This window comes from Euprymna scolopes, chromosome 26 (genome assembly GCF_053919585.1).
Source record: "Euprymna scolopes isolate OS-2025 chromosome 26, ASM5391958v1, whole genome shotgun sequence".
Classification (NCBI taxonomy): Eukaryota; Metazoa; Mollusca; class Cephalopoda; order Sepiida; family Sepiolidae; genus Euprymna; species Euprymna scolopes.
Window position 1 is genome coordinate 54,049,774 of NC_136507.1, and position 26,372 is coordinate 54,076,145.

General features: G+C 32.3%; 1 protein-coding gene across 6 annotated transcripts in view; it reads left to right on the forward strand.

The window, feature by feature from the left end:
* Window positions 1-26,372, forward strand: part of LOC145248058 (uncharacterized) — a 494,466-nt gene that overhangs the window by 147,333 nt on the left and 320,761 nt on the right. The gene's annotated exons all lie outside the window — the stretch shown is intronic.

Sequence of the window (26,372 nt, forward strand, 5' to 3'; positions counted from 1 at the left end):
AGACGGGGTGGGATGGGGGTGGGGGAAGAAAGTGCAAAGTGAGAACTGGAGAAATGAATTAAGTACCAAACGAAAATGGAAATAGTTACACTTGAACTTAACTACTGCCCACTGCGTCTGTGAAGATGTGAACATCCGGCGTTTTATGGCCCGCATAACATTTCTCTTCATCTTTTCTGAACACTTAGCCAGTCTTGTCTGACAAGCATTTATTTATGAAAAGCAAACGTTTATAGTTACGGATGACCCAAATAACCTATATTCTTCCTCCATCTCTCCTGAACACTCGCCCATTTTAATAATATTAAACCACTAGTAGTGATGAGGCAGAAGCATAGAGATAGATTCGAAATGTGGTGGGTGATGTCCCTTTTCTCCTTCATGCTACCTCTTTCTTACAGAAGAGATGTTGCGAACTTATCTCTGCTCTAGAATTATTTTTATGTCAGGTGCTCGACTGAGTTTCACTCTATGATCCTTACCCCTCTGTAAGGCATTTTCAACAAACACTGCAACAGCTATGAGCAATTTCCCTAACTCTCTCTGTGACGAGAGTCAAGCAAAAATTATATCAGCAGAACTTTATTCCCGAGAACGGCTCGTCTATGGAACACAATACTGCGAAGCTGTTCCTAGCTGAATATAACATAACCGTTTTCGAGTCTAATGTAAACCAGTTCGTGTTGGGCCGTCCTCTAAAACGAATTAACTCATCTAATTTCCATCATCACTAATCATCTCAGTGGTGTCTCATCTGACACTCATTAACTCTTATCTTTGAGTGGTTTCTGGGCCTTGATACATGATAACTTTATAGTATATATATATATATATATATATATATATATATATATATATATATATATATATATATATATATATATTATTTTTAAAATGTAACTATCCACTCTTTTAAAAATAATATATATACCGCTCTCCATGTGGGGGGTACCAAATTGGTTAAAGGGAAAATTATTCCCAGCTCGCATTTAGGTAAAAATGCGCTTTCGTAAATAATTGAATTTATTCAAAACATATCGCTAAAACCAAAACAAACAACACACACACACACACACACACACACACACACACACACACATATATATATATATATATATATATATATATATATATATATATATATATATAGTAAATAGTGAAAATGTATAGAATTTGTGTGGCATGTTGTTTTTATATATCCATATATAAATATATAGTGATTGTATTGCTGTAATTTCCTAGATGTTAATCCAATGAAATTCCGATGTTTATAAAATAGTGCTCAATAACAAGTAGAGCGGTAATATTGTATAATTTTCTTTATTGGCTACATACGAGGTGCCTTCAATAAGTTTCCAGGCTTTTTTTCATATGGGCATTTTTATTGATATTACACACATATGAAACTCTAGTCTCCTTCGAAGTAATCTCCTCCAGCTGCAATGCACTTGTTGTATTGTTCCAATAACTTCCAGGAGGCCCCATAGAAATCCTCTTGTGTGAGCATGTCAATAACCCTTGTCGCAGCCCCTTCCATCGCTTTAATTGTCTCATAACGATACCCTCTAAAGTCTTCCTTGAGCTTAGGGAATAACCAAATATCAGAGGGAATATAGAGAGGGTGAGGAACTGGTTTGATGCCTTTCTTGGTCAAATAGTCTGTGACAAGGATGGGGCTGTGGTCTAGTGCGTTGTTCTTGTAGATATGCCACTGACCCAATTTGGAGGGTGCTGCCCTCTTCTGACGGAATCTCTTCCTGAACTGCCTTAAAACCTCAACGTATGTAGATAATGCCCATGCTGTAAAAAAAAAAAGGGATCATCTAAAGTTTCTCGGTGGATTTGCTCTGTCTGGCCTACTTGGCTCTTGGAAAGTCAGTATGCTTCCACTGGAAATACTGTCTCTTGGTCTGGGTCATAGCAGTAGAACCAGTTTTCATCGCAGGTTACTAAAGCATTATAACCTGTGGGATCTGAATTGATCAGCTCAACCATCTCTCTGCTGTCATGACAAAATCTTTCTTTCTGATCTTCTCTGAGCATTTTTGGGACAAACTTCATGCAAATCTTTAACATCTTCAGTTCCTCATGAATAACCATGTGTACAGTTCCCACACTGACATCAAACTGTGCACTTATTGTATCTATAGGCACATGATGATCCTTATCCATGCAATTCTTCATTTGACCAATTAACTCTGGTGTTCCAACTTCCTTACTCCTCTCACGCCTCTCATCATCCCTCACAGACTCCTTACCTTCTTTGAATCTCTTATGCTCAAAAACTGATGCTCGATTCATGCAAGATGGTTCAAAAGCAATCTAATGCATTCCATACGTTTCTGTGTCATTTTTTTTCCAAGTTTAAAACACATTTTATTGCCTATCGTTATTCTAAAGCATCTCCATGTCCAGATTGCATTTTTGAAATTCACCAGCTGTGACAATCAGGCTTTAGTAAGATGTATTCCAATTCCTGGTATAGCTGTTGATTTAAATCTGAAATCATCAAAATTGGTCAGTCATCTCATAAGATGTATAGCAATAACATACTGACTTTTAAAGCGTCTGTGACAATTTTAAATGCTTGTACAAAAAAAGTTTGGAAACTTATGTAAGGCACGTCGTATGTACAAACATGTTTCATCCTTGACTTCTTTCGAAATGTCATCAGATTGAAACTAGTGATCTGATAACATTGGATTTTGAAAGAAATCATACATGAAACATGCATGCAGATATGTAGCCAATAATGTTTGTGTACAGAAAGAAAATTACGGAGTAAATAAGTATGATGCTGAAGCAGCCGTCCGCAAAAGGGTAAACTAGATAAAGGGTAAACTAGATAAAAATACCGAACCATAAAATGGTGAGTGTCGAGATGAAACCAGCAGAAGAAGGAACGAAAAGAAAAATAATGCAAAAAGGAACGAATAAAAAAGACTCGAATATGACGTTGAAATTATACGTATATCATGTCATTGTTATTGCTTATTTAACATCATGAAACTTGGTCTCCGTGTTTCTCAACATTTTTACCATTACTTAACGGTAAAAATAAATATTGCTCGCAGAACATAAAATGAAATTATGTGTCACATCTTCTTATTTACTTGTTTGCCCACGAGGGCAGAGTTAGACACAAGGTCGGTTTTTTAATGTGGCAAAAATCCAGCTCCCGAAAAAGGGCACCCTGTATAGGAACAAAAATTAAAATTGTCTCAGTTTAGAAGGATTTCTCCTCCATTGACTGAGGACAGAAAAAGTGAAATGTAATATCAGAACATATACTACACTTTGTTGCTAGCCAAAAAAGCCAAGAATGTTTCTCGTTTTATTTTCATCACACATACTAAATATCATTGTAAATATTTTCGAATAATTAGTTTAAGAAAAATTAATACTAATTTATTAAATTTGCACACTTTTTAAATATATTCGAAATGATTGCTAGATTTGAAGGCACCACGGCATTGCACGATTTAGACCAAGATGTGAGGATGGTATCTTAGATGGTTTGGTCAATGTGCTGAGGGTCAACAAGGACAGCATTGCAAAACTTACTTATATTACAAGTCACTAAAAAGGAACTGAGAGGAATCCTAATGATGTAGCTGGTTACTTTTAATGCATCTAAAACCAAGTTTCTATCTTTACATCATCAACGTTCTGATCCCCATCTGGCATCAATTGAAATGAATGGCTCACATCTTGTTTTGACAAGCTTCTTGGCTCACGTCATGTTTTGACAAGCTTCTGGGCTTGACCTTTACTCCTGATCTAAAATGGAATACATACATCAAATCCATTGCCAAGGTCACTGGAAAAATTATCGGATCCTTCTATCGATCCTGTAGATATCTACCTGCTGATGCAATTCTCTGTCTGTATAAGAACCAGGTACGTTCATTGCTGTCACATCTGGACAGAAGCTGCTAGAAGCACCTTATTCTGCTTTGACAGAGCTCAGAATAGACTTCGTAGCCTAGCGGGGGATGCCCTTTTCTCTTCCCTGCAACCTTTTTCTCACAGAAGAGATGTTACCTGTCTCTGTTTTATCGTTATTTTCATGGCAAGTGCTCGGCTGAGCTCCAATCTATGGTCCCCTCTTCACCAAACATTCATGAAAAACACTTGTTTGGCCGTAAACACTGTCAATAATTTCCCCACTCTTTATCTGTGCCTAAACCTAAACGTAGATTCCATGAACAAAGCTTCTTTCTTAGAACTGTACACCTGTGGAACTCTCTTTCGTTTACCTGCTTTCCAGCTGACTACAATATGGCCGTCTTCAAGTCCAATGTAAACAAGTTCTTGATGAGCCGTTCCCCTTTAAACTTCTAATGATTGCTATGGTATTGTCCTTTTGACCTCTTTAACCTTTATCGTCGAGTGGCCTCTGGGCCTTGATAAGTGGTGAGTCCTTTGTAAAAAAAAAATGTAAAAATATGCTGCTGTGTTACATGAGCAGTGTGGCTTGTCACACCATCTTGTTGGAAAGTCCAAACTTCATAATCCTACACAGAATTACATCATGGGGTCAGTGCACCTTCAAGAATGTCCTCAATGTAACGTTCTTTGTTAATCCTTATCCCTTAAGGGAGACAAACGAGTGGAAATTATTCCTCTCTTAGAAATGGATATTATTCCTCTCTTAGAAATGGATATGCTGGTTTCTGCATTCTGAAAACCTTTCCTGCATTATCAGGTATTGCCTCATGACTTCTCGCAAGGATTCTACCATTTTGATGATTGTGGGACTGTTGAAGTGAGAACAACTTTTCATCCGTGAAGATGATGCTATCGAGCGTGCCCTCTCTGATTCGGTTTAACAAGAGTCAACTTCTGATGAGTCTCTTTGCAATTGTGGGTGAAGAGAGAAGCTGTCGCTTTTGGAGCTTCTAGGGTGACATCTGTAGGTCACTTCGACGTATACTTTGCATCGTCTTTGATGATGTTTGTACTTCCTTTGCCATTTGTCTCATGGATCTTCTTGGATTTCGCCTGATTGTTCCCTTACATTTTTGATAAGTTTAGGTGTTCTGGAGGTGCAGGGATGGCTTGATCGTTGTTTATCTTTGATCTACAAAGTTTCCAGGTAACAAGCAATTTATGAATTACCAATTTTTATGAACATTCTGTTGATTTTGAGGTTTTTCCCTAACTTTAATATTTCTAGTGAATGCAAGTTCTTTTCATGCTGCTTTATGATTAATTTTCTCTTCAATTCAACAGACGTTGTTAAAAATTAGGATCTTTTCTTTATGAAAAATAAGAAAGCATATATTTCATTATTATATAATGAAAATAAAAAAGTAAATTTATTTTAATATGCTCCACCCTGTATTATGAGTGTTTAATAATCTTATGCATATGAAAAATAAAATCCAACATGCATAAGTTTATTCGGCTTGTTCTTGTGGAACCCATATGGACTTGTTTTGTAGAACCTTAGAGTTTCGGGGAATCCCAGTTAAGAAACACTGAATTGGGCTAATGTCCAAAAGAGTTGTTTTATTTATCCACCTTATATCGCAGAAATATGTGACACAAATCCAGCCTATAAGAAGTTGAGCTTTCTTGAACTACAAAAAAAAATGCCTGGCAATTCCATTGGCATTTTGCAGTAGGGGTATATCAGGTGATTAGGAATAAATTAACATTTTCTCAAAGCACAAGAAGATAAAGCCTGAGAGGGTGAATCTCCTAGAACTTCACAGAACCATGCATTAGCCTGAAAGAGCAGGGTCAGAAAATGCCACAATGGTTCTAACCCGTTGCAGGAATGATTGTCGAAGATGTATCCTTAACTGGTAGATGCATACAAAATTATGTTATTATGGTTTTTCATGACTAGAAAAGTTTATATTTTCATAAATTAATTAATTCATTAATAAGGAAGCTTTCAAATTTTTTTCCATTTTATTTTATTTTATTATTATTTATTTATTTTTATTCATTTATTTTTATTCATTTATTTTTATTTATTTATTTTTATTTATTTATTTTTATTCATTTATTTTTATTCATTTATTTTTATTTATTTATTTTTATTCATTTATTTTTATTCATTTATTTTTATTCATTTATTTTTATTTATTTATTTTTATTCATTTATTTTTATTCATTTATTTTTATTCATTTATTTTTATTTATTTATTTTTATTCATTTATTTTTATTCATTTATTTTTATTCATTTATTTTTATTTATTTATTTTTATTCATTTATTTTTATTCATTTATTTTTATTCATTTATTTTTATTTATTTATTTTTATTCATTTATTTTTATTCATTTATTTTTATTCATTTATTTTTATTCATTTATTTTTATTCATTTATTTTTATTTATTTATTTTTATTCATTTATTTTTATTCATTTATTTTTATTTATTTATTTTTATTTATTTATTTTTATTCATTTATTTTTATTTATTTATTTTTATTTATTTATTTTTATTCATTTATTTTTATTCATTTATTTTTATTCATTTATTTTTATTTATTTATTTTTATTCATTTATTTTTATTCATTTATTTTTATTCATTTATTTTTATTTATTTATTTTTATTCATTTATTTTTATTCATTTATTTTTATTCATTTATTTTTATTTATTTATTTTTATTTATTTATTTTTATTCATTTATTTTTATTCATTTATTTTTATTCATTTATTTTTATTCATTTATTTTTATTTATTTATTTTTATTCATTTATTTTTATTCATTTATTTTTATTCATTTATTTTTATTCATTTATTTTTATTCATTTATTTTTATTCATTTTTTTGCCAAAGTTTGATTGATCTCATTTCTACTCATCTATTGGTGGAAAATCGCTTCTGCTGTCTCGAGCGCTTTTAAAAGAGAAGCTGCTAGTATTTCTCTACTCTATTGTTATTTCCATGGACGGTACTTAAGTAGACTCAATCGCTCGTTAATTATTACAAAACATTCACAGCAAGAACTCGTCTAGTTACTGAAAAGATTTTTTTCTTTTGCTCTCCTGTGTACCTAGCGTTAGGTGGAATTTTCATGAACAAGTTTCTTTCCAATAAGTTTCCATCTGTGGAATGCATGTTTCACATTACATATCAACCATATTTTGCTCCTATTATTTCTTTCCATGCAACACATATCCTCTACCTCGATTGACCAAGTCTTACTTTCATGCACTATCACATTGCATACATATTCCTGATAGATTCTTGCCTTAGTTGACGGTGGTAACGTGCTGCTGGTTAATAATGTCAGAAGTTCCCTGAACTTACTCCATCCACCTGCAATTTTAGGAACACTCTAATGGCTGGCAACTAATATTAACAGAAATTGTCACTGTTTGGCATGATGGTCTCTTAGGACTGAAAAAAGTAACCATGGCATTTAGAAAAAACGTAATTAAAGTTTTCAATTTCATTATTTCGTTTTTTTTTTTTTGTTCTTTTTTTTTTTTTTTGCAAAACTTTCATTAAAATTGATTACATTTTTAACAATCAATTGCAGAAAAAAATGATTTTTTTTTATTTTGGTCATTTTTTGAAAGCAACCATGCATCTTTATTGAGGGTTCAGTCCGCCAGATAGTCGGTCTGTCATGTTTAAGTTCATCTGTCTCACTGTTAACGTTCAAAATGGATTTTTGTCCATCTTTCATGTTGTCTAAGGTTGAAATATCATTTTCTTTAGTCTGTCAAGATTAAGTTAATAAATACATTTTTTTAGTCGATCAAAGTTAAAAAAAAGAAAAGTTTTTCTTCCCTTTGTCATGCTACAGTTTGAAATGCATTTTTTCAGTTTGTCATGCTAAAGTTTGAAAATGCATTTTTTCAGTTTGTCATGCTAAAGTTTGAAAATTCATGTTTTCAGTTTGTCATGCTAAAGTTTGAAAATTCATGTTTTCAGTTTGTCATGCTAAAGTTTGAAAATGCATTTTTTCAGTTTGTCGTGCTAAAGTTTGAAAATGCATTTTTTAGAGTTTGTCATGCCAAAGTTTTAAAATGCATTTTTTCAGTTTGTCGTGCTAAAGTTTTAAAATGCATTTTTTCAGTTTGTCATGCTAAAGTTTTAAAATTCATGTTTTCAGTTTGTCATGCTAAAGTTTGAAAATTCATTTTTTCAGTTTGTCCAGCTAAAGTTTGAAAATGCATTTTTTCAGTTTGTCATGCTAAAGTTTGAAAATTCATGTTTTCAGTTTGTCATGCTAAAGTTTGAAAATGCATTTTTTCAGTTTGTCATGCTAAAGTTTGAAAATGCATTTTTTAGAGTTTGTCATGCCAAAGTTTTAAAATGCATTTTTTCAGTTTGTCATGCTAAAATTTAAAAATGGATGTTTTCTGTTTGTCATGCTAAAGTTTTAAAATGCATTTTTTCAGTTTGTCCAGCTAAAGTTTTAAAATGCATTTTTTCAGTTTGTCCGGCTAAAGTTTTAAAATGCATTTTTTCAGTTTGTCATGCCAAAGTTTTAAAATGCATTTTTTCAGTTTGTCATGCTAAATTTTAAATGCATTTTTTCAGTTTGTCATGCTAAAGTTTTAAAATGCATTTTTTCAGTTTGTCGTGCTAAAGTTTTAAAATGCATTTTTTCAGTTTGTCGTGCTAAAGTTTGAAAATGCATTTTTTCAGTTTTTTATGCTAAAGTTTGAAAATGCATTTTTTCAGTTTGTCCGGCTAAAGTTTGAAAATGCAGTTCTTTAGTTTGTCCGGCTAAAGTTTGAAAATGCATTTTTTTTCAGTTTGTCGTGCTAAAGTTTTAAAATGCATTTTTTCAGTTTGTCTGGCTAAAGTTTGAAAATGCAGTTTTTTAGTTTGTCTGGCTAAAGTTTGAAAATGCATTTTTTTTCAGTTTGTCGTGCTAAAGTTTTAAAATGCATTTTTTCAGTTTGTCGTGCTAAAGTTTTAAAATACACTTTTGAGTTTGTCAGGCTTACGTTTGAAAATGCATTTTTTCACTTTGTCAGGCTTAAGTTTGAAAGTGCATTTTTCAGTCTATTCAGCTTAAGTAAGAAAATGCACTTTCTACTGTGTGTCATAGTCTTTCATGCTGCTTAAGTATGAAATAGCATACATTTTAAATAGTATTTTTCACCGTCTGTCATGCTTCATAAGTTTTAAATAGCATTTCCCTCGTTTGCACACTGCTTGAATTTGAAATAGCATTTTCGTCCGTTTTTCACACGGCATAAGCTTGAAATATCATGTTCGTCCGTCTGTTGCACTGCTTAAGTTTGAAATAGTATTTTCATTAATAAAAGTGCAGATTGAATGGACGTATCTAAAGAATATTGGTTCTTGTTTAGATATGACTCATATTAGAAACACCTTAAAACCAACAAAATAGGAATGTATCGACCGAGGAAACTAATAAGAAACGGCCTATTGTAACAGAACAGAGACAGGGATAGATAAGAACGAATAAATACTGAGCTCGGCAGGGAGGTGCATACCAAGTGTGGCAATCAAAGAGAGGGGGGGAGTAATTGAGAGAGGGGGCAAGAGTAAAAGAGGGAGGGGAGAGAAAGAGTGAAAGAGCGAGAAACAAAGAAAATAATGAGATAAGAATGAGAGAGAGGGAGAAAGAAGGAAAGAGGTGGAGTTTTGTTAAGACTGATGTAAGTCACATGACCATCTGATCCTAATCCGTACGGTAAGCATGACTACGAAAGCGTAACTTAAAAGTGAATGGACTTATAAGGATAATGTTGGCATTTTTTTGTTTGTTTGTTTTTTTTTATTTTAATTTTGGCCGTTTAACTTTTCGAAGTAAAAATAAGTAGTCTCTTACAATTGTACAAAACTGTATAAAATAAATAAATAAATCGTCAACAAATTGGCATTTTATCTCGCTAACTTATTATGTACAGATGGCGCTCACTTTCAGATCGTTCTATAATTTGTGTGAAAGCGTAAAGCATAAGATGTTATCTTGATCCGGTTATGAAGTAGTGCATGCATGGCCGACCCTTTTTTCGAGAAATGGGCCACATTAGACCGGATTCATTATCGTACAAGATGAATAACTATAACATCAAGGTCAATGCTCGTTCAATGTACTTCACACAGAAGACTATATTCGTCTAAAACTCTGCATTCGTGTATATATATATATATATATATATATATATATATATATATATATATATATATATATATATATGTGTGTGTGTGTGTGTGTGTGTGTGTATATATTATTTTTAAAATATAATTATCCAATGACACGTGTTTCGTCGTGTACGACTCATCAGAGTGGCTGATGTCAGCCCCTTTAAGAAACTTGTTTCTTATCATTGAGTACTTTCAGTTGTAATAAGTTGGTCAACTTGGCTCATATGTGCTGATCGTCATATAATGATTAGATCACTCTGACTGACGTTAAAAGCATAAGAATAAATGTTTAATTTCAACTGTATCTCTCGCGGTTGATGGTAGCCGAATAGTTCGGGTCCTTCCTAATGAAGCCAGACATGACTTGTGTTGTCGGGGTTCGAAAATCTCTTGATTGGCGTGAATTGTGACACTTGGCACTGATCATTCCCGAAAGGATGAAACACTAGTGTCTGTAGGTATTTCATTATTATAGTAAATATATATGATAATAATAATAATAATAATAATAATATATATATATATATATATATATATATATATATATATATATATATATATATATATATTATTCTGCTTGTTACTTCCTTGATTAATCCGTACGTTATGCTTTAAAAAAAAACCCCAAATAAAAATCTTTTGACGGCCAAATTGCTTCAAGAAAAGGCCAACTATGTGAAATTTGGCTTTTCTAAAAAAAAAATAAAAAGACAATCTGGCAATTCTGGAAACCATATGAGAATGTCCTCCCTTTGATGTAGCCTCGTTTTCGAATCTAATAATAATAATAATTAGGAGTGCTGGAAGCAGACGCTATCAAAGCAACAAAAGTGAAAGAGAAAATTGGAAAGAAATACCTCAGAAGAACAAGAAAACTCCCCAAAACCACACTTAATAGTCGAAATCTAATTAAAGGAATAAACACATGGGCAGTGTCACTAATAAAATACTCTGAACCGTTTATAAGCTGGACCGAAGAAGAACTAAGGAATTTCGACTAGAAGACCAGAAAACTCATGACGATGCACAATGCACTAAACTCAAAGAATGATACTGTCCGACTATATGTGAAAAGGAAAGATGGAGAAAGAGGACTCGTCTGTATAGGAGACTGTAAATAACACAAAAAAGGGTTAGAAAAATATATAATGCAAAGCACCTAAAGAATAATTACTGCAGCAAGAGACACAGAAGAAACAAACAAGATAGAAAAAGAGACGAACAATAAGATGAGGAAAGAAAAATGAGAAGAAAAACCGCTACATGGACGATTCATAAGGATTACAAAAGAAGAGACTAACGAAACACTTGGAAATGGCTACAAAAAGGAAACCTTAACGGGGAAACTGAATCAATAATAACAGCTCCCCTAGATAATGCAATTAGAATCAATCACATCAAAGAAAGGATCGACTAGACATAAGTAAACAGCAAATGCAGACTCTGTGGACAAAGAGACAAAACAATAAACCACATAATAAGTGAATACAGCAAACCAGCCCAAAAGGAATATAAAAATAGACACGATCAAGTGGGGAAGGCAGTACATTGGCATTTATGCAAACTATTGCATCTTGAACACACAGACAAATGGTACAAACACAAACCGGCAGCAGTACTGGAAAATGAAAGTCACAAGATCCTATGGGACATGAATATACAAACGGATAAACCCATCCAAGCAAGAATGACAGCTGTCATAATAGTTAACAAGAATGAAAAGTACTGCCAGATTGTAGATTTTGCCGTGCCAGTAGATCACAGAGTGAAGAGCAAGGAGACTGAAAAGCAGAGCAAATACATGGAACTGGCCAGAGAACTTAAACGGATCTGAAAAATGAAGAAAGTAAAGAATAACACCACTAATAGTAGGAGCGCTAGAAACGATACCAAAAAACTTTGAAAAAAGAATGGGAGAGATAGGAATCAGAGGGATGGCAGAGAAGATTCAACGAATTTCAATAATGAAATATTAAGGAAAACCTTTGAATGTGGAGATTAACACCACACATAAACTACACACAAACTGGACGCAGAAATGGCTACGGACGCAAAACAAAAAGGAACATCGCATGGAATCATGAAAACTGAAATTGTATAATTGAAACATACCGCCCCTCCTTTTTTTCTGTGAGTGTTACCATAAACAGGCACTGCACCAAGTAATGAGGGTCAAAAAGGGTGGAAAGACTGAGGAGAGAAAGCACTAGCCAGACTTCCACTGGAGGAGTGCAAAGAGGGCTGGGACCTTGGGGAGGCTTATTGAACCCAGATTCCAGTGAATACCAATGGTCGGCGCCAACAAGAAATCAATGGTAAGCGGCTGTAGCGATAATCCAAATTTCTTTGCAAAGATTATCAAAAAAGGTGGAAAGTACTGGAAATCTGGGTAGACTTGTTGTCACTCAGACTCCAAGGAATGCCACAAGTTGTTCTTAAAGAGTCATCCTTGGTGATAGCTTGCATGAATACTCCTAGTGAGTAAATAATAATATATGATTATTGTTGTAACGGTGTGAGAAAGGGGCTCGTAGTAATTTCGATCTGCAGCAGTTCTTCACCGAAGAAAGAAATCAGTGAAACCTTATGTAAAAAAGTGGAATATTTAAAAAAAAAAAAAAAAAAAACAGGGTGAAAAAAGGAGAACATTGTCTGCTAAGAGGTGCTGGACTGAAGGAGTAAATTAAAAATTGTCTCTTACAATGTGCTTTTATTGTTTGTATTGAACTATGTAGCACAATATTATTTTCTGAGTATTTATTGGTACTTATTAATTTATCTTATTTGGGCCAGTACTACATTTAAAATACAATGGACACTATATAGAAGTGTTCATAAACTAATAATTGCTGTGTGTTATTGGTTTTTCTGTCCAAAATATTAATTTTTTGCACTATCCAGAAAAATATCAGCTTTATCAAACCATATTTTCATATTGGTTGATTAAATATACTTCTCATTCCATGAAATTTCCACTGGTCCTGCTAGTATATATCATTGGGGTGGGGGCTTATAAACACTACAATAAGTGTTTTTTTTTTATTCATATTTTTGCAGATTTTACATATCTCTATTTGCTTTTCTCTCTTTTTTTTTCTCCAAAGCCTTTCATTCCATATAAAAATATTTCATTCCATATAAAAATATTTCATTCCATATAAAAATATTTCATTCCATATAAAAATATTTCATTAGATATAAAAATATTTATTTAGTTTTTTGGAGATCATACATTTATGTCTGAATGGGACATTAATATTTGCTCCAAGAACCTTTTCAAAGTGCAAAAACAAAATTTTCATCATATTGTGTGTGTGTGTGTGTGTGTGTGTGTGTGTGTGTGTGTGTGTGTGTGTGTGTGTGTGTGTGTGTGTGTGTGTGTGTGTGAAACTACACCTTATATTTTTATTATTGTTAGACAATAAGATTTTAAAAATTAAAATTATTTACAAAAGTAAATCCACTCGCATGTATTTCGATTTATTCGTAAACAAGTGAGCCATTTTAAGTATTTTGCGTCATTCGAAATTTGAAAGGAATTTTGAATTGTCGATTGGAAAGTAATTTAAATTGGCTTTACAATTCTTAGCAAATCCCTATGAGATATTTTTAGAATGTAATATGAAGGGTCGTAGTGGGGTATGATAAAGAGGAAGATGATTAAATTGAGTCGGAGGAAAACTCGAAGGGATAAAGAGCATCGTTTATGAACGCACAGGGAGAAGGAAGCTAAAACTAGATATTTGATAGGGAGGGGAAGTTCAGAAGTTTGAGATGACCAGCTTTAAAAAAATGGTAGAGATTGTTGAAAGTTAATTGCTTTGATGTCTGTGCTAGCTGCCCGGGGTAAGTGATGAAGGGGAGTATCTACTCCCAACTTGCATTAGGTAAAACATGAAATCAGTTTAACGTGGGAGGGAGGAAATCCAGCTCCACCTAGGAGGCATTCCAAGATAGAAGCATTTCGGGTGAATAAACGGTACTTTTCAAGTTTCTTGATTGGAGCAATGTATTCTGGTTAATTTCGGTTTTACTATCCTATGCCAATAGTGTTACCTTGTTTTCTTTATCCAAAAATAAAGCGGAGTTTTTTTTTTTTGTTTTGATTTTTGTTTGTACATTTTTAGATTAATGCTGTCCGCTAAGTCACCCCCAACCCACCCCAAAGTGAGATTCTAGATTTTTTAGGTGATTAGGTTCTTTTTTAATTCAAAGTGAGGGATCACTTTCATAAATAAATTTAATGTAAAATGATTCCCCAGTTCCAGGAGACTCTAATATTTTAGGGTAGATAACAAAATTCCAAGTGGTTTCCAGTTAGGGTTAGATTTAGAATTAGGTTAAAGACCGGAACGAATGTTTTGAAAAATATTTTATTGATGAAAAATAATTTATTGATGAAAAATGATTTGGGGGAATGTTTTACAAAAATAATGTTTTACAAAAATAATTTATTGAATAAAATTATTGGGAGGATAAAATGCAGCTGTATCACTACAAATTTCATTGAAAATATTCGGCGCTTCTACACTATTAGGACGAGATTTTGTGGTCGATAAATGGAGTTTTCAGATAAAAAATAATGGTTTCTACTGATTTTTTTGTCAATTCTAATAAATTACAATGGTAGCTTCCAAATTATGCAGTCGAAATTACCCGAATATTACTGAATTATTAAAAAAAACTTTAATCGTATTAGCAGGTGAAAATTGCGGCCATCTTGTTTAAACCGAAACGGAAAATGACCTCTCTTGTATCTTTTGATCATTTGCTTTAAATTCTATTTTTTATTTTCTAAATAATTTCCTACCTTCTATCGGTTTTCGTAGTTTTTTTGATATAATCATCTTAAAAATACGACAGTTTATGATTTATGATTTTAAATCTGTTTGGTTTCTAAGCTCGGTGCTGATTGGTGTAAGCATTCAACTTCCTTTCTGGTTTGTCCAATTAGAGGCAATTTCTTAGGCAAGCTGAGCACTTGACAGAAGTTGATAAAAAAAGGATTAACACATGGCTTACTTCCCCTTTTTTTTGGCCAAGACACGGTACTGACAACTCCACTTCTCTTTTGAGGCACAACAGAACCCCTCTTGACCTTTAACCCTAGGTTCGACCTCAACAAGAAGATACATCATCCATCATACTATCGCAATCTGACTTCAACATCTGTGTACGGTAAATGTATAGGGACTCTCTTCTCGTCAAACACAACTTTATATAATGTTGTACATCGGGAACCAACACGTTGTAATCTCAGTCGTAAAGGAGACAAGGAATAGAAAAGAACTTCCACTCGCTTTTTCTTTGTAACAAAAACATTTATTTTTCTCATTTTTATGGCCATGACGTCACCCACGTAATCTTGAACGTTATCTCGTTCGGTGCTCCATGTTTCTCTTGTGATCGTTCTCTTTCTCATTTTTATAGTTTTTTTTACCTATGACGTCATTTCGTATGCATTTGAATTTTCATGTAGTCGTCCACGATATGTTACATTTATAACTTTTCGTCTTCGTCCGTATTAATAGACTTATTCTATTACTTACACTCTTTTCCATTCATCTTTTATTAACACATTAACGAAGATGGTTCAATAAATTTGTTTTAAATGTTAGAACGTGACTTTGTCTTTCTATTCTGCAGATTAGCAAATTTAGAGAATTGGATGGCTAAAAGTTAGTTTGGGATTTAGGGGTAAATTTACTGGGGAGTTGGAGTCAGATATTGGAATCGTATTTTGTGTAATAGACTCCAGAGTCATATTTTTATTCGTTGATTTCCTCCCTTTGAAATAGGGAGTTGAAAATGAACAAGTCTACCAAGAGTCAAAATATTTTACTTTTTTAAAAAAATATTTTACCTTTTTTTAAACCGACTCTGGAGTTTTGATATTTTTCAATTTACCCGGAAATAAATGTTCTTTCAATGGAAAAAAATAAGTCGAGTTATTCTTTATCGTTGGCTCCTTTGCGACAGAGTCTACAACCTGTTGGGTCTACAGGTTAACACGTATGTAAACGTGTGTAACATAGCTACATGGCCTTGACTTCAACACCGGTATACGGTACACATTCTTCATAAATAAACACTTTTCCTTTTCTGGCATTCATTCTTTTTTTTCTTTTTTTTTTTTCAGAAATAACGACTTTCCTCTTCCATATTAACAGGGCATTTATTTAACACCACAGGGACTTTTTAACCTTTTGTCTTCATCCATATTTATGGACCTATTCTATTACAAACACTGTTTTCCATTCCTCTTTTATAAATACATTAATGAAGATGATTCAATAAATGTTTTAAATGTTAGAATGAGACTTTATCTTCCAATTCTACAAGAGGAGACAATGCAAAAATCAAATTAATGTGAGCAAAATTTTTTTAAAAACTCATTCTATTTTTAGAAAAAGGAAAGGGAATATAATTTAGTGTTTATCGGTTATAAATTAAATTATCGGTTGTCTTGCTTTATTGGATATCAATTTTACTAGAATTTATATGATTTGAAAGAAACTTGGTTGCTGTTTGATAATGTGAGAGGATTAAGTGATTCTAATTGATTTGTTGGATTATACAAACATGAATGTAAATAATAAAAAGAACTAATGAAACAAATAAAATGTTAATGCATCTTATTTTTCCTATGAAATTAGACTTTACAGTCTTGCCAGTATTTTAAAGTATCTTTAAATGTTGAAATAAAAATTCATGTTATCCGTTTCAGAAAGCAATTCTAAAAGTATGCATTGTGGAAAGAAAGAAAAAAAGAATCATAAACAATGTTGCATTGTGGGTAAAATACAAGACATGGTATTTATGCACAAAAAAGTATGAGGTGAATACCCCCTCTGAAATGCCACTTCTGGAATCGTTAATAAAAAATGAGCATTGTTTTTTTTTTCTGCGATTCAACCATACCTGGTACAAGTAATCTTCAGTCTTTGTCTGACTGGCACACCAATTTTTAATCGTAAATGTTCAACAGTCTTTGTTTTATCAACATTTAATGAAATTCTCGGATACTTTGGTGATCGCCTCATCAGAGAGAGATGTAATTTTGAATGGGATTCATATTCACCAGACCTGAATGCCTTAGATTGATGAAATACGAGTGATCAACCCCAAAATGGGACCGATAATATTAAATTTTATTAATTGATAAAACTCACAATCTTTTCTACAGTCCAATCATATTTGGTATAAATAAACTTCAGCCTATGCCTGACTTGTCCACCAAGTTTCAGTCAGGAATGTCTAATAATCATTGTATTATTGCTGGTGACACTTTGTTGATCGTCTCATAATAATAAGAAGCACATCTGGATACGATGTGCCAAATTGTTAATAATACTGGCACACTCCTCACTTAATCTTGTATTCATTTGGACTGAAATTGCCCTTTTCCGTTTGAGAATATTATGAGGATTGTTTTGATAGACATTATTTATGAGATAGCCCCACAGATAAAATCTTGGCGGAAGCTAAGATTCAATGAGTGTAAAGCCATTCAGGGACATACGTCTCACTGATGAGACGATCATTAAAGTGTCCCTGTATATCATTAAACTGCAATAAAACAAAGACTTTTGAATATTCATGAGTAAAATTTAGTGGATGCGTGAAGCATAAACTGAAGTTCATTTTAACCAAATATATTTGGACTTCAAAAAAGGCTTGTGAATTTTATTGACAATGTTTTTCTACCATGCAATATATATATTTTTGCTCATGCCCTATGTACTGTTCATAACTTGCTGTACATGGGAATGCACTTTATGTAAGATTTCAAATGATTAGGCAAAAATTTGTCTAATTTCATAGAGACCACAGAGGTAAATTTTTTATAACTTGGACCCCAATTTTGACCCCTTAACATTTATTATTTTGGTCTCAAATTAAAATAAAAGAAGTGTTACCTATGCCGAGGTTACCTACATCTAAAATTTCAAGTATTTAGACCCAAAATTGGTGGAGAAATTTGGTAGAATCCGCAAAGGTCAACTCTTTCATCTTTGACCTTTGGGAAGCCAAATTTTTTGCCCCAAAACTGATTAAAATGCTTGCTGCATGTCTGAATATCCGTTATGCATAAATTTCAAATGTTTAGACGCAAAATTGGCTGAGTAGTTTGCTAGACACCGCAAACGTCAAATCTTTTAAACTTTGGCCCTTTTGCAGCTTAAATTTTCGACCCAAACCGATAAAAAAGCTTGCCCTATCTCTGAATACCCTTTATGTAAAATTTCAAATGTTTAGACCAGAAATTGTCTGAGTAATTTGATAGAGACCGAAGCGGTCAAATTTTTTCAACTTTGACCCCTATTATGACCCCTTAACATTTATTGTTTTGGGCTCAAATCAAGTTATTAAGTTAGATCCATGACCAAGGAACCCATATCTAAAATTTAAAATGTTTATACCGAAAATTGTTGGAGGAGTTTGGTAGAGTTCTCAAAGGTCAAATCGTTGAACTTTCGCCCCTTAACAGCCAAATTTCTGGCCGAAAACAGATTACAAAGATTTTCACAAATTTCAATACCCTGCATATCAAATTTCGAGTCTGTAGACTGAAAATTGACAGAGTTATTGTGCAGGGAAATGTACACAGACACACACACAGACACACACATACACGTTCACTTTTATAGATATACTAGCATGGGTGCCCGGCGTTGCCCGGGTATTTGGAGGTGTATGTTGAGCAAAAAAAAAGCGGTAAATTTTTTTCACTTTGACCCCTATTAAGACCCCTTAAAATTTATTGTTTTGGGCTCAAATCAAATAATTAAGTTAGATCCATGTCCAAGGAACTTATATCTAAAATTTCAAGTGTTTAGACCGAAAATTGTCGGAGGAGTTTGATAGAGTTCTCAAAGGTCAAATCGTTGAACTTTGACCCCTTAACAGGCAAATTTCTTGCCGAAAACCGATCACACAAAGATTTTCCCAAATCTCAGTACCCTGTATATCAAATTTCGAGTCTGTAGGCTTAAAATTAACAGAGTTATTGCGTAGGGAAATGTACACACACAGACACACACACAGACAGACACCTTCACTTTTATAGATATATATATAGACTAGCATGGCTGCCCGGCATTGCCAGGGTGTTTGGAGGTGTGTGTTGAGCAAAAAAAAAAAAAAAAATGGTAGTGGGAAGGCAGGCTCGAACCTGTACCACGAAGGATGAAAAGAACAGGAAAAACGTGATGTCTTTGCTGTTACGACCACCGCCAAACCAGAAGTGGCGAATGTTTAAATCAAAGCTAGTCAATCGAAAGCAGGGGATGACTTTCGAAAATATTGACGAAAAAAGCAACACCTCCCTGTAGAAAAGTGCCCAGTTGAGGGTGAAGAAATTAATGTTTTTGCCAATTTTTCGGTATTTGTCGTCTGAAGGATTGAGTTTCAAAACGATCTTGTGAAAATCTGTTGCCTTTGTCGAAAATTTTAGGCGGAGATGCAAACATACATAAATACATTTATATATTAGTAGCTCAAATTTTTTACCCAAACCGATTAAAAAGCTTGCCCTATCTCTGAATATCCTTTATTCAAAATTTCAAATATTTAGACCAGAAATTGTCTGAGTAATTTCGTAGAGATCGCAGAGGTCAATTTTTTTAAAACTTTGACCCCTATTATGACCGATTAACATTTATTGGTTTGGACTCAAATCAAGTAATTAAGTTAGATCCATGTCCAAGGAACCTATATCTAAAATTTCAAGTGTTTAGACCCCAAATTCTCGGAGGAGTTTGGTAGAGTTCTCAAAGGTCAAATCGTTAAACTTTGACCCCTTAACAGGGAAATTTATGGCCGAAAACCGATCACAAAGATTTTCCCAAATCTCAGTACCCTGTATATCAAATTTCGAGTCTGCAGACTTAAAATTGACAGAGTTATTGCGCAGAGAAATTTACACAGACACACACAGACATACACAGACACACACACAGACACGTTCACTTTTATAGCTATACTAGCATTTCAGTCCGGCGTTGCCTGGATGTTTGGAGGTTTATGTTGAGCAAAACAAAACAAAAAAACAAAAAAAAAGAAACGTTAATTTTTTAAAACTTTGACCCCTATTATGCCCCCTTAACATTATTGTTTTGGGCTCAAATCAAATAATTAAGTTAGATCCATGTCCAAGGAACCTATATCTAAAATTTCAAGTGTTTAGACCCGAAATTGTCGGAGGAGTTTGGTAGAATTTTCAAAGGTCAAATCGTTGAACTTTGACCCCTTAACAGGCAAATCTCTGGCCGAAACCCGGGCAGATCAATTTTCCCAAATCTCAGTACCCTGTATATCAAATTTCGAGTCTGTAGACTGAAAATTGACAGAGTTATTGTTGCGTAGGGAAATGTACACATACACACAGATAGACACACACAAAGACACACACACAGACGCGTTCATTTTTATATATATATATATATATATATATATATATATATATATATATATATATATATATATATATATATATATATATACTAGTAGGTTTTAATGTGTTGGAGTTTTTGTGGGGGGGGGGGGTCCTCCACGTAGGCTGAATTGTCTTTGAGTATAAAACAAAAAGAAAAATTCACATCAAGGAAATTTCCAGTGTTAATATTATATCTCAATTCCCATGTGTAGCTCTTGTTGTCCAGAATTTATTAAAATATTTTATATGAGATTTTATTGCAGTTCTGAAATATTCTAATAAAAATGTATTCAATGCCTCAATAAAAAAAACCGTCGGCTGGTCCGTCACACTTGTATTGAATTGGTTTGTAATACCTGATTTTAAATACTTTGTATATGCTTGAGTCTGAAATAGCATTTTCGTTGGTCTGTCAGCCTTATGTTAGAAATATTATTTTCGTTGGTCTGTTATACGTAAATTCGAAATAGCATTTCCATTGGTCTGCCACACTTAAATTCAAAATAGCTTTTTCATTGATTTGTCATGCTGATATTTTAAATAATGTTTCCGTTGGTCTGTTACGCTTAAATTCGAACTAACGTGTTTGTTGGTCTGTCATGTTTAAATTGAAAATAGCGCAGACTGAATGGGCGCATGTAAATAGTATCTATTCTTATTCGCCACAAAGATCTCGTGGAGATAAAAGTTGACACAGATTTTTTTTTTTTATTACTCGTATTGATTTTGTTTGCAGCTCGAACTTCTCGCGCGTCGACATTGTTTCACTCGGTGCCATTTTCTATTAAATATTCATTCTTCAAATGTCGGAGTTGTTCACGTGGAAAGATAAATCATATTATTAGAAAACAGTTCGTTATGAGATAAACGATTATTTGTAATCACTAACTTTGGTCATCTTGAAATGCGTTACTAGGGATCAGCGCAATAGCATTTATTTACGGGATTCGTGCGCATTCAGGAAAATTGGAGAAGCATTAAATTCTTCATTAAGTTCTCAGAATGGCGAAGGCATTTTCTTGGAGACAAACACTTGATTTCTTTATGCGACACACATAGATATCCAAGTGTTCATTTAGAATTCTTCCCTTCCTCTCAAAACTTGAGTTAGTAAATCAGCAGAGAATATTACTTTTCTTCTTTCGAATCGACTCTATTACTATGTTATGGTTTATCTTTCTTGCAGACTTTTCTTGGTCTAGCCAGGACAAGAATTAATCTCGTCAGGTGGAATATCCAGCTTAGTTCTGTTAATTTAGGCAACATCACTAAAAGAACTATGCCCAACATAGTCATGCCGATGGGATCTTATTTGGCATGGAATTCTTGGTTATTCTGAATTTTTTTAAACAGGCGTCACCAATTATCAAGGCCCAAAGGTCACTCAAGGATAAGGGTTAATGAATGTAAGGTGGTAGTGTAGTAATTGTTAATGACGTACGTTTGGTAGAATTTGATTAAGCTTACGATTCAACAAAAACTTGTTTACATTGAATTTGAAGGCCACTATATTGTAGTCGGCTGGAAAGCAGGCCAGTGGAACAGTTTTCCGCTGGCGGGCAATTCTAAGAAAGAAGTTTTATTCATGGAATCTGCGTTTAGATTTAGGCACAGATAGAGATTGGGGGAAACCGTTTACAGTGGTTATAATTAGTCGAGTCTTTTCTTGTGAAAGTTCGTCAAGGGGCACCATAGATTGGAGAAGGGTTTTCTTTTGGGTGAACTATCCTCATATCAGGATATTCTGACAAACATCTGTAAAGAGGGACCGAAAATACTCGAGAATGATGTTTAATAGGCATTCAAGCTCTCTATTCAATTTCTATATAAGATACATAAATATTCTCTATTCAATTTCTATATAAGATACATAAATATCATCTATTCAATTTCTATATAAGATACATAAATATTCTCTATTCAATTTCTATATAAGATACATAAATATTCTCTAATCAATTTCTATATAAGATACATAAATATTCTCTATTCAATTTCTATATAAGATACATAAATATTCTCTATTCAATTTCTATATAAGATACATAAATATTCTCTAATCAATTTCTATATAAGATACATAAATATTCTCTATTCAATTTCTATATAAGATACATAAATATTCTCTATTCAATTTCTATATAAGATACATAAATATTCTCTATTCAATTTCTATATAAGATACATAAATATTCTCTATTCAATTTCTATATAAGATACATAAATATTCTCTATTCAATTTCTATATAAGATACATAAATATTCTCTAATCAATTTCTATATAAGATACATACATATTCTCTAATCAATTTCTATATAAGATACATAAATATTCTCTAATCAATTTCTATATAAGATACATAAATATTCTCTAATCAATTTCTATATAAGATACATAAATATTCTCTAATCAATTTTTATATAAGATGCATAAATATTCTCGAATCAATTTCTATATAAGATACATAAATATCATCTATTCAATTTCTATATAAGATACATAAATATTCTCTATTCAATTTCTATATAAGATACATAAATAATCTCTATTCAATTTCTATATAAGATACATAAATATTCTCTAATCAATTTCTATATAAGATACATAAATATTCTCTATTCAATTTCTATATAAGATACATAAATATTCTCTATTCAATTTTTACATAAGATACATAAATATTCTCTATTCAATTTCTATATAAGATACATAAATATTCTCTAATCAATTTTTATATAAGATACATAAATATTCTCTAATCAATTTCTATATAAGATACATAAATATTCTCTATTCAATTTTTATATAAGATACATAAATATTCTCTAATCAATTTCTATATAAGATACATAAATATTCTCTATTCAATTTCAATATAAGATACATAAATAATCTCTATTCAATTTCTATATAAGATACATAAATATCATCTATGCAATTTCTATATAAGATACATAAATATTCTCTAATCAATTTCTATATAAGATACATAAATATCATCTATTCAATTTCTATATAAGATACATAAATATCATCTATTCAATTTCTATATAAGATACATAAATATTCTCTAATCAATTTCTCTATAAGATACATAAATATTCTCTAATCAATTTCTATATAAGATACATAAATATCATCTATTCAATTTCTATATAAGATACATAAATATTCTCTATTCAATTTCTATATAAGATACATAAATATTCTCTATTCAATTTCTATATAAGATACATAAATATTCTCTAATCAATTTCTATATAAGATACATAAATATTCTCTATTCAATTTCTATATAAGATACATAAATATTCTCTAATCAATTTCTATATAAGATACATAAATATCATCTATTCAATTTCTATATAAGATACATAAATATTCTCTAATCAATTTCTATATAAGATACATAAATATTCTCTAATCAATTTCTATATAAGATACATAAATATTCTCTAATCAATTTCTATATAAGATACATAAATATTCTCTAATCAATTTCTATATAAGATACATAAATATTCTCTATTCAATTTTTATATAAGATACATAAATATTCTCTAATCAATTTCTATATAAGATACATAAATATTCTCTATTCAATTTCTATATAAGATACATAAATATCATCTATTCAATTTCTATATAAGATACATAAATATTCTCTAATCAATTTCTATATAAGATACATAAATATCATCTATTCAATTTCTATATAAGATACATAAATATCATCTATTCAATTTCTATATAAGATACATAAATATTCTCTATTCAATTTCTATATAAGATACATAAATATTCTCTATTCAATCAAGACTATCCTCTTCCTCTCAAATGTTGAGCTAGCACAGAAGTGAAGAACACGAATTTTCCATTTCCCACGTTGGCCACTTATATATCTATAAAAGTGAAATTGTCTGTGTGTATGTGTCTCTGTGTGTACATTTCCGTACCAAACTACTCTGTCAATTTTAAGTCCACAGACTCGAGATTTAACATAAGGGGTATTGAGATTTGGGGAAATCTTTGTGATCGGTTTTCGGTCAGAAATTTGACTGTCAAAGGGTCAAAGTTCAACGATTTGACCTTTGAAAACTGTACCAAACTCCTTCGTCAATTTTGCGTCTAACACTTGGAATTTTAGATGTAGGTTACTTGGACATGGATCAAACTTTTAATTTGATCGGAGCCCAAAACAATAAAGGGTTAAAATTGGGTTTAAAGTTTTAAAAAATTCGACCTCTGCGGTCTCTACCAACTTACTCAGCCAATGTTTGGTCTAAACATTTGAAATTTTACCTAAAGTGTGTTCAGACATAGGACAAGCATTTAAAACCGAAAATTTAGTTGCCAAGAGGTTAAAGTTCAATATATTTTTCCTTTGCGGTTTCTAGCAAACTATTCAGCCAATTTTGGGTCTAAACATTTAAAATTTTACAAGAGTATTCAGACATGCAGCAAGCTTTTTAATCTGTTATTGGGCGAAAATTTGGCTGCGAATAGGTCAAAGTTGAAAGAGCTGACCTTTGCAGACTCTACAAAACTCCTCCGCCAATTTTGAGTCTAAACATTTGAAATTTTAGATGTAGGTTACCTGAACATGAGTCAAACTTTTTAATATATATATATATATATATATATATATATGCACATAAAGTTATGAACAGTACATAGGGCTCAAGCAAAGCCAGGCTGAACTGCTAGTTATGATATAGTTAAAGATTAACTATGAATTAAATGTATGTATATTGTGGCCTTTTCTGAATTGTGTTGGATTTCAAGACAAGAATTCATCTGGTCTGATATAGAATCCAACTAAGTGCCATTAAGGTTGTAACCTTCACTAAGAAAACGTGCACCATTCTTCGTATGAGCCTGGGTAAAATCCTATTATCAGAATGAGAAGCAAACCTACAAGGAAAATTGGCTAGTAGTAGTTATGTAGTTTGTGTTATTACATCGGTTATGTAGACAGCTGAGCTGGGGCTTCACTTCTCCCATGATTTCGACTTCAGAGGTCCTGTCCACTAGACGATTGAGATTGGGATTAGGGTAGAAAGTTTTGTGATTTTTGGTTTTGTAAATGCTGGCCATTTTTTCATTAAAAAATATATTTCTGTTATTATGAAGATAATTCAATGAAAAATTACCTGTAAAATGAAAACGATATTGATTTTTTTTTTTTTGTTACAAAGAAAATACAAGTTTTACATAACTTATATCTGTACGTGATGTTGCCAAGCTAATCAAAAACCTTGATTCCAGTAAAGCAACTGGCCCTGACGGTATTCCAATTATAGTACTCAAAAAACTTCAACCTGAACTAGCACCCATACTTAAAAAACTGTTTAAACGTTGCCTTAAGGAGAATAGTTTCCCATCGCCCTGGAAAATCTAATCAGTATGCCCTGTATTTAAGAATTCAGGTGATCGCTCATCCCCCTCTCAGTACAGGCCAATAAGTCTTCTGTGCGTCCTGAGTAAGTTGCTGGAATCTGTGTTAAATACAGAAGTAATCAACCATCTCAACAAAAATAACCTTCTTAGTGACACTCAATATGGTTTCCGTTCTGCTAGATCTACAGCAGATGTGCTTACAGTTATATCTCATAGGATTAGCAAATCTTTCGACGGAGGCTAAATTTCTAGGGCAATTGCTCTTGACATATCTAAGGCCTTTGATAGGGTATGGCATAAAGGTTTACTTCACAAGATCTCTAGCTATGGTATAGCTGGAAATGTCTTCTCAATTATTAAATCATTTCTTTCTGATAGGTTCATAAGAGTAGTAGTTGAGGGGCAAAAATCAGAAGCTCACAGTATAAATG